We start from the raw sequence: 10523 nt of genomic DNA, 5'->3' as shown, positions 1-10523 counted from the left end.
TGTGCCATTTGTCTATGTTTATTTTATGAAATATTTGTTAATTAACTAGCTAGAGACGAAAATATAGATTTCTTATATGAAACATTTTGAATTTCAAGGAGTTTTGTTTGTGCATGTATAAAAATTGAGCACATTTATGTGTGATCATGCAGATGATATCTAATATTTTTTCTCAGTTGGCAAGCTTGTGATTCATATCTACACACGTATTTCAGCACAAATTTTCTCAGTTCCGATTGAAATATCCCAAGTTATTTAACTACAAGCATAATCATGTGTATTTAAGTTTCTAAGTACCTTTTCCTTGGAAGCCAATTTTGAAGAATTAAGCTCCACCCAAAATTTTGCATCATTTGGCGTCAGAGCAACCATCTAAGAGTACTCTCATTAGATTAGCTAAAAGTTAAATTCAATGAGTATTTAGCTATTAAAGAGTAAAATATGCTCACATTGAATTAGTCAAATTTCAAATATTTAGAATTTAGTTACAGTAATTTTCAAAATTTTTTTCAAATTTGAAGATTACTGTACATACATCAAATACATATTTTATTAATTATTTCTCTCTCCCTTTTTTTCTATCACATATTTTATCACAATTAATATATTAATTTAACTTAGTGATATATTAATTTAATAAGAACATGATTATTAATTAACATATAATAAGTAGAATAGTAAAATATGATAAAATTAAATAAATTAATAATTAAAAAATTAAATATTTTTGAAATTATTATTTATTCATTACCACATAATGAATAAATATATAATCTAATGTGGAGATTTAATGTGAATAACCAAAACCAAATTTATCTTATATTATTTTATTATTATATAATGAAAAAATAGCTATTCCAATGTGAAAATTTATGTGAATGGAATAATCAAAAGTCAAATTTTTCTTACATTCATCAAAACTATCATTTAACTTTGACTAATCCAATGAGTGCTCTAAGTATGAGATTAAGGGTTAGTTTGGATAGTACTATTCATTATTTTATTATTACTTTTTACATACTTTTATCACTATTCAATATTTTATCATTACTTTTTCATTACTATTCAATATTCTATCATTACTTTTTCATTATTTTTTCACTACTATTTACAAAATATATAATATTACCTCGCTACTCAAACGCAACCTAACTTAAGTTATAAATTAGTGATTGGGTCTCCTAGAGAGGCGCGAACCTCTTAGATGTAGATTAGAATATCTTACTCTCTTGGAGGGTGCAACTTAGAGGTAAATTAGAATATCTTCTAACTTATTAAATACTAATAGGCCCACTACAAAAGAAAGAGATACCACAAAGTCAGTGTCGGTAAGATTATTCACCCAGGTCGGATTTTTTTTCGACCCAATCCAAAAACCAAGTAGCCGGATTTCAAAAGCCGTTTTCGGCCCGGGTTTAGAGAATCTTATAACAAATCAAAAGTCTTGGCCCAAACTATTTGAATTAGTCAAGATAATTGGGGAAGGATAAAAAAAAGGAGATCTATCTACTTCCATTTTATACCTACCGAGCTTTACTACTCATCATTTCCACACATTACACACCATATTTTTTTATTTTTTATTTTTTGTTTTATTCTTCCCAAACTGATTGAGTTCTTTTACTCATCATCCATACATTACACATTTGATAAGAGAAAAAAATTAAAAATTATGTATAGTATGTGGTGTGAGGATGATGAGTAGAATTTTTCATACCTATATATGTGAGATTGTATTTGAACCAAATGACAAATATGGTTCGTTTCTCCCCCTCAGTCTCCCTCTAATTGGATATGTCCCTCTTTCTCATAGGAAACCAACTTATTTCCATTAATTTCCTTATATTTAAAAGAGCATATCTCCTTATGAACAGTAATTTTGTTTTGACACTTTCTTCTTCCACTTATGTTCCTCAGTACATCCTCACAACAATTTTCTTCTTCACAAAATCACCATAAATCATCACAAAATCATCACACAATAAAGCAAGGGAGCTGCATCGTGGCTGCTAGAGGCGGCATACGACAGTGGCGTGGTGGTCCTATAGCGATGGATTTGGGATCCCGTGAAGAGAGAGGGCATGAAAGGAGCTGGGAGGGGTCGTCGGCGAAGGAGGAGGATGGTGGTGGTGATGCGATGGCGTGGGGGTGGCGCTACGGGGAGAAACTCGTGCGTGTAGAGGGGCTGCATGTGTGGGGCTAGGGAGGAGCTACGGGTGGTGGGTTCCATGGAAGTGGTCCACGGCGTGAGGGGAACTCGATGGTGGTGCTTGGTGGAGCTAGGGTTGAGCCGCGGTGGCTCAAGGGTGGAGAACCCCTGCGTCGAGACCCATTTCGGGTTGTTCGCGTGCGGCTGATGGAGGAGTTACCAAGGAGCTTCGACGATGGGGTTTAGTTGCCAGCGTGAGGGGAAGCCAGTGAGGTAGCCGGTGACGCCGCAGGGTGGTGCACGGCGGCATTAGGCTGCTTGAGGGAGGAGATCGAGTGAGAGAGAGGGAAGACATGCGACTGCTGAAAGGGAAGGAGAGAGGGAGAAAGGGAAAGTGAGGGGAAAATGCTAGGTTTGGAGTTTTAAATCCCAACTTTTCACCTTGAATCTCTAGATTTGATCTAACAATGGAGGTATATAAACACTGATTTAAACTAACTTATAATAGATAATTAAAATATAAATACCATATTACACACTTAAAATCAACTTTAATTTATAAAATACTAATATTTCATCATTAAATAAATGATGAAGTTTTGCTAAACATTTTTAAAAGAATAAAACCATCTAATTAATTAGAGTTGGTAGCCAACTCACTCGGGACCAATCCTCACGCTGCTCTGGAGTCTCCATCGCAGCCTCCCTCAGCTCGAGATCCCTCCTCAGCCCACCAGCTTGAGAGCCATCCGCTTGGGAAACACCTGCTCGGGAGCCACCTGCTCGGGAGTCACCTACTAGGGAGCCACTTGCTCGGCACCTCTTCTGCCTAGGAGTTACTAAACTTGGGGAGCACGGCTCGGGAACCATCTCGGGAAGCATGGCTTGGGAACCATCTCGGGAACACCTACTCGGGACAAACGCTCACTTTGCTTGGGAGACACCCGCTCGGAGATGACCTGCTCGGCACCCCACCAGCTCGGGACAACACCTCACTTTTCTCTAAAGTTATCCACTCGATACCTCATGATCTCCTTAGGACTCCTATGCCCAAGATTTGTTAAGTTAGGGAAACAAGTTCATGCAAGGGAGTTCAGCTCAGGAAATAAATGAAGTTCAGCTCGGGATCCCTCCTCTGCTCTGCACCTCCGCTCTAGAACCTCCACCTCCACTTGTTTGGGAGATGACCTGCTCGGCACCCCACCAGCTCGGGACAACACCTCACCTACTCTGGAGTTACCCGCTCGATACCTCATGATCTCATCGGGACTCCTTTGCCTAGGATTTATTAAGCTCAAGAAACAAGTTCACGCATGGGGGCTCTTTGCAATGCCAATCGAGGCCCAAGTCTTCCCAATGGGCCGAGAATAACTCTTTCTCCCCTTCAAGCCAATTGAGTAATTTTTACTGCATCAACAATAATAATACAGGGCAAACGTGCCTCGCACGTAACCCCACTACTAGTATATATATATATATATATATATATATATATAATTTGTTTTGCAATCAGTTTGTCCTCATTACTTTGATTTAGGGGTTTGCCCTCCTTGCCCAATATTGTACACCAACCCTCCCTATTGCGAGTTACTCAACTACTTGTAACATGAAGAAATCAAAAGGGACGACTCAGTTTCCATGTGAGCAGTGTTGTCTTGCGAAGAACCGAAGACTATAGGAGCCCTAGGGTTGGAGTGGGTTTAGGAGGAAAATCCGTTTTCCATCTTCCTTTCTTTTTTAAAAAACTCTTTGTGCTTCGCTTGATGGAAGTATAAAATTTTTATTTTTGTTGGATTTCAAGGAGAGAAAAAGAAGAGTGATTTTAAAATTAGATCCATTATGAGGACGAGTTAAGGCAAAATAAAGGGTTCCTATCGAGTTGTGGTTCGGCATGTTAATAAGCTTGAAGCAAATAAGCACCATATGCAAGTATGTGAAGGCCATTTTTCATAGTTCTCCTTGGATAGTTTTGATATGATGGAAGAGGATCGGCTCTTCAATTTCATGAAAGGACTCCAACCTACACTTAAATGTCAAGACTTGGGGCGAAATGGGCAGCTAGCCTACTAGATTTAGAGCGTGATTGGGATTGCTCGGATGTTATTGCCAAAGCACCCATGCCAACTTGTTCTCTCATCCCTCCCACTTTTGCCTATGCCTAAGCTTCTATTGCCTTCACTCATTCATTGATGAGTCTATTGGCATCTAGAACAATACTTAGACCAAGTATATGGCATCTATTTGTGGACTACAGTACCTAGACCAAGTGCTTGTTAGCAAGATCAAATTAGTGCAAATATCTTACCCAGGGGGCTGGTGGGGCTACTACACGCCATATACTTAGCTCATAGATGTGTAATGTTGTATTTTGTAATGTAATATATAAACCCCAAATAATGTAATATGTAGTGGATTGCATTATGTGTGTTGCATGCATTTTACATAATGAATATAGATTTTTTTTTTTTTTTGTGCATTTAATTAAAAAGATAAGAGTAATGTTACATATAGCCATAGAGTGCACAAACGCCATGTAATCATTTTGAAAAAGAGTGGAGCCTACTATTGAGAAATTAATTTTTTTATGAGGGTCTCGTATTTACTTATTTTTTTCAAAAGGATTATGCGGTGCTTGTGCACTTCATAATTGCAAATATCATTTCTCAAAAGGTAATTAGTTGTTTCAATTATTTTTTACATAATACGTTTTTTGAATAAACAAACTTCATATATCACTCCACGTATCACTGTTGGTCTGCTGGTCCATTTATGTATTTTATTATTTTGCATGATTTAGCTCTCTGTACATAGTTATACGTTAGTTAGTATAGAAAGGTGGCAATTGTACATTCCATTTTTATTCTTCATACAACTCATAGCATTGATGTACGAATGGTCCATCGACCTCTATAAATTCTATATATGTTAATAAACAATTTATGCACAAGTGTGCAGTTCACATTTACATGGTATCAAGAGTCACACGAGGACTCAGTCTGAATCTGAATCTAAATCATGTCTTCTTCTTCTACCTCTCAAATCCCTTTTGTGTCCCAGCTCTCTACCTTTGATCTGTTCTCCACCAAAAAAAATTTACCTGACATCTCTATAAATCTGGCTTCCACAAATTATCTCTTGTAGAAAGCGCAGGTAGTTCCAATCCTCAGGGGCCATGGTCTACTTGGGTATGTTATAAATGAAGTGCCAATCCCAGCCTCCACCATTCTTGATGATAACAGTGAACCCAGTCCGAATCCTACAGCAGCAAAGTGGTTACGCCTTGATCAGCTGATTCCCATGATGCTTGGGAAGTTCTTGAGACTCTGTATGACCAACATACAAGAGATCGTGTCTAGCAAATGTGTGGTGAGCTGCAGTCCCTCACAAAGGGAACATCTTCCATGGAAGAATATTTACACAAGGCCAAGTTGTTGGCCCTTTCCCTCCGTGGCGTTGGAAAACCAATGAAGGATGATGACTTTTTCATCTACTTGCTCAGAGGTTTAGGGCCAGAATTCGACCATATTGTTGCTGCCCTTAATGCCATAGATAAATTTCCACCTCTTGAAAATGTTATAAGCAAGCTGCAAGACTTTGAACTGTGAGTATCTTCTGCCCGTGAACAATCTCCAGTCGTGGCACTCTATAGTAATCGTGCCTCTGGTTTTAAATCCACGGGTGGTCAGCCAACTCGTGCCCTAGCATCAACTCGTCCTCCCTATTCTAACAACCGTGGTGGTGGTCGTTCTAATGATCGCAACTTTGCTGGACGTGGTTAGCAATCTCCAAATGGTGGAGGAAATCGTAATTCCACCTGTGTTGCTCGTTCTTCTCTTGTCACATATTTCTGGTGTGGTGGTCCAAACCACAAGGCTGACAGTTGTTGTGCCTCTGAAGATGAAGCTGAGCAATACTAGGCATTCGTTGTCGTTCAAGCTGGTGGCATCGCTGATGAGGCTTGGTACCCAAACACGAGTGCAAATCAACACATGACTCCAACACCTGCAAATACACAATGTATTCAACCATACAAACGAACCAAGTCCGTTTTAGTTGGCAATGGTTCCAGTCTTCCCATCCCTGGAGTTGGTAATTTTGATGTTCCTAATACATCTCTTAATTGAAAAATACTCTGGTTGTGCCTAATCTTCAGAAGAAACTCCTTTTAGTGTTTCAATTTACAACTGACAATAGTTGTTATTTTATGTTTTAGCCATGGGGTTTTCTTATTAAGGATCTGAAGACGAGAGACGTGCTACTTAAGGGAAGAGTTCAAGATGGTTTATATCCTTTGAATTCAAGAATGCACCTTACTTCTCCATCTATTTACATGGTCACTAAAGTATATGCAAATAAGTGGCATGCCCGTCTTGGCCACCCACATGCTCGAACACTTCAAACTCAAGTGCCATGTCTCTCTTTTTAATAAAAATGTTACTTTTTGTCGAAGTTGCATCCTAGGAAAATCAACAAAATTACCCTTCTAAACCCGTAGTACTCATGCTCCTCATTTTCTTCACACCACTCATACTAATGTGTGGAGCCCTGCCTCTATTACTTCTTATGATGGATTTCAGTTTTATCTAGTTATTATTGATGAACTTTCTAGATATACTTGGTTATTTCCTATGGCACGAAAATCCAATGTTATTCATCTTTTTCCTTTGTTTCTTAAATTGATGGAAAATCAATTTAATGCTCATGTCAAAATTATACAAAGCGATGGTGGTGGGGAATTTGTGAATAATTCTCTCAAGACTTATTTTGCTTCCCAAGGAGTTAATCATCGATTATCTTGCCCAGGAACCCCAGAGCAAAATGGTCTTGTTGAAAGATGAGATCGTCACATTGTTGAAACGGACCTTACACTATTGGCACATTCTTCACTCCCAAGAAAATTTTGAACCGCTGCTTTCCAAATTGTTGTATTTATCATAAACAAATTGTCCACTCCTACTCTTCAAGGAAAATCTCCATATGAATTTATTTTTTACTGCTTTCCAAATTATTCATTCCTTAGAATTTTCGGGTGTGCTTATTATCCCCATCTCACATCGTTTGGGAGGTCCAAACTTAATTTTAAATCCATTAAATGTGTCTTCATTGGTTACTCGCCAAATCCCAAGGGCTACCAATGCATGGCTTTGGATACAGGCCATATATACATATCAAAGCACGTTATTTTTAATGAGGATCATTTTCCATCCTCTTCTCAACAAGTTGCTTCTCCTAACAAGATGAAGTTATTTTCAGTTCGGCCCCTTCCCAAAGATCTACAAACTAAGTTTGGTCCTTCAAATTCAACATCCTTGGACCCCATTATTTTGAACACAGATTCACTGGGCCTACCATTGTTTGGTCTGGATCCATTTGGCTTACCATCTCCTACGGCTACAGCCCTTTCTCAACTTCCAAGTGAGCTTGGCCGCACACGCACTCACCCAATGTTCACCCGTTCTCAGGATGGTACACGGAGGCCCAGAACATTTCCATCTACACGACATCCACTCCCCGTCTGTTTTGTGGCAGCCTTTGCTAAAATTCCAATCGCCCAAGACCTATAAACAAGCCCAAAAAGATCCTAAGTGTAGAGGTGGCAATACGCGACACGACCTATTAATCCAATACGAACATGACACGATAATAGCGAGTTTGGATTTAGTCTTAACGAGTTCAGGTCAAAACTTGTTGACCCGTTAATATACGATTGCTTAACTAGTTGATAATGGGTCAACCCGTTATGATCCGTTAAGAAAGTTAAAATTATAATTATAACCTTATACCTAAAAGTAAAATTATTGATATTTTAATTTCGATATTTTTATTGTTTAGATTGTAATTTTAGACTTGCAGTTAGTTATATATTTTTTATAGATATTGTAATTTTAACATTTATATAAAATTATGCTAAACTTAATCAGGTCAAGCGAGTTAATTTTGAGTTTGTTTAACCCATTTACATAAATAGATTGAAACAGGTCGGGTCATGTCGTGTTAACATATTTCATAGCATTCACTAACAGGTTGTGTCGTGTCAACCTGTTATGTTAATAGGTCGTGTTAGGGTTTGAGATTTTGATACAATAAACTTAACGAGTCGTGTTCGGGTTGAACCATATAGTATAATATACATGCTCTGACACGACACGAACACGACCCGTTAACACGATTTGACACCCCTACCTAAATAGCAGGAAGCTATGCAATCTAAGATAGATGCCTCCATCAAAACAAAACTTGGAGTTTTGTTCCCCCATCTCCTAACATGAATTTAAGTATAATATACATGCTCTGACACAATACGAACACAACCCGTTAACACGATTTGACGCCCCTACCTAAGTAGCAGGAAGCTATGCAATCTGAGATAGATGCCTCCATCAAAACAAAACTTGGAGTTTTGTTCCCCCATCTCCAAACATGAATTTAGTCACCAGTAAATAGGTTTTCAAAGTCAAGACTTGTGTACTACGAGGAAACATTTAGTCCCGTTGTCAAACCAATCACAATTCGCTTGGTTCTCACCTTGGCTTTATCTGATGGTTGATCACAACTTGATGTCAATAACACCTTTTTGCATGGAGATTTGCAAGAAAAAGTCTATTTGACTCAACCACCAGGCTTTGAAGACCCAAATCATCCAAATTATGTTTACCGCCTTCACAAAGTTTTGTATGGTTTGAATCAGGCCCCACGAACATGGTATCTCAAGTTTAGTAATTATCTTCAACAAATAGGTTTTCAACGATGTCCCTATGATACCTCATTATTTTTTCGTCGTCATGGATATGAGATACTAATGCTATTGATCTATGTAGATGACATCATTCTTACAAGAACGTCATAATTGTCCATCACCAAATTTGTCTACCAATTTCCATATGAAAGACTTGGGAGATCTGCATTACTTCCTTTGTGTTCAAACCAAATACCTCTTGTCCTTACTTTAGCGTTTTGGTTTTGAAGGGGCCAAACTAGACTTGCTACTGGTGCTAATCTTTCTATCCATGAAGGTGTTCCAATATCCGATCCTACTCTTTCAGGCAAATGGTAGGAACTCTCCAATATCTCACATTGACTCACCCTGATGTTGCTTATGCTATAAATTTTGTTTGTCAATTTATGCAAACTCCCTGTGCACCTCATTTTATTGTTGTTAAAAGAATATCCAGGTATCTCAAAGGGACTCTCAACCGTGGCCTTCATTTCACCCAAGCATCCATTTCTGTTCTACGTGGTTTTTGTGATGCCGACTGAGTTGTCTCAAGAGATGATAAACACTCCACAACTGGTTTCGCCATTTTTATGGAAAATAACTTGTTGTCTTGGAGAGAAAAGAAGCAAATTACAGTAGCTCGATCCACAGCCAAAACTAAGTACCAAGCTTTGGCATCCACGATGGCAGAACTAATGTGGTACATGCATTTGTTGAAAACTCTTGGCTATGATCTTCCTCCTCCCACGTTACATTCAGACAACATTAGTGCTCTGAGTATGGAAAATAATCCTGATTTCCACAATCACACAAAACACATCGAAATCGATGTGCATTTTGTGCAAGAATAGGTAGCTCGTCGCATGATACAACTAGTCCATGTCTCTGGTCCAAATCGAATAGCACATATCTTTACAAAATCTCTCTGCAATCCAAAATTTGTCCCAAACCACAAGAAGCTCTGCATTGCCCTGTTCCCACCTTGAGCTTGAGGGAGCATGAAGAGACAAACTCCATATCTCCACTTATCACTGCTAGTCTGCTGGTCCATTTATGTATTTTATTCTTTTGCATGATTTTAGCTATCTGTGCATAGTTATACGTTGGTTAGTCTAGAAATGTGGCAGCTTTACATTGCATTTTTATTCTCCATACAACTCATGACATTGTTGTACGAATGGTTCATTGACCTCTGTAAATTCTGTGTTAATAAACAATTCATGAACAAGTGTGCAATTCACATTTACATTTTTATTATCATGGACAATGGACAATGTTCGTTGTTTTAAGATTTATTTCATTACCTTTATTATTTTTTCAATGCTTTTTTTCTTGAAAATATTTTCGTAAAATAGAGTTTTAAAAAATTAAATAAAGGGTAATTCTATGCATCAACCTACACACTTCACACACCATGCATTTATTTATTTTTTTTTAAATCTCAATACACTAAGTGTGTTGAGTGTGTGATAAATAATAGACTGATGCAAATATTTTTCCTTAAATAAAGGGTACAACTCTGGTGCCCGACTTTCTGGGTTTCAAAACATGGGTTCCTCTGGGTACTGCTCGGGTCATATCCCAGGCTGCATTACACACTCGGGTCCAGGTATAGCTGAGTACCCAAACTTGAACAGTCTTAAGTGGCGATAGATAAGT

This window comes from Juglans regia, chromosome 12 (genome assembly GCF_001411555.2).
Source record: "Juglans regia cultivar Chandler chromosome 12, Walnut 2.0, whole genome shotgun sequence".
In the NCBI taxonomy this organism is placed as follows: domain Eukaryota; kingdom Viridiplantae; phylum Streptophyta; class Magnoliopsida; order Fagales; family Juglandaceae; genus Juglans; species Juglans regia.
The sequence above is the reverse complement of the archived record's forward strand: the minus strand, read 5'-3'. Positions refer to the sequence as shown.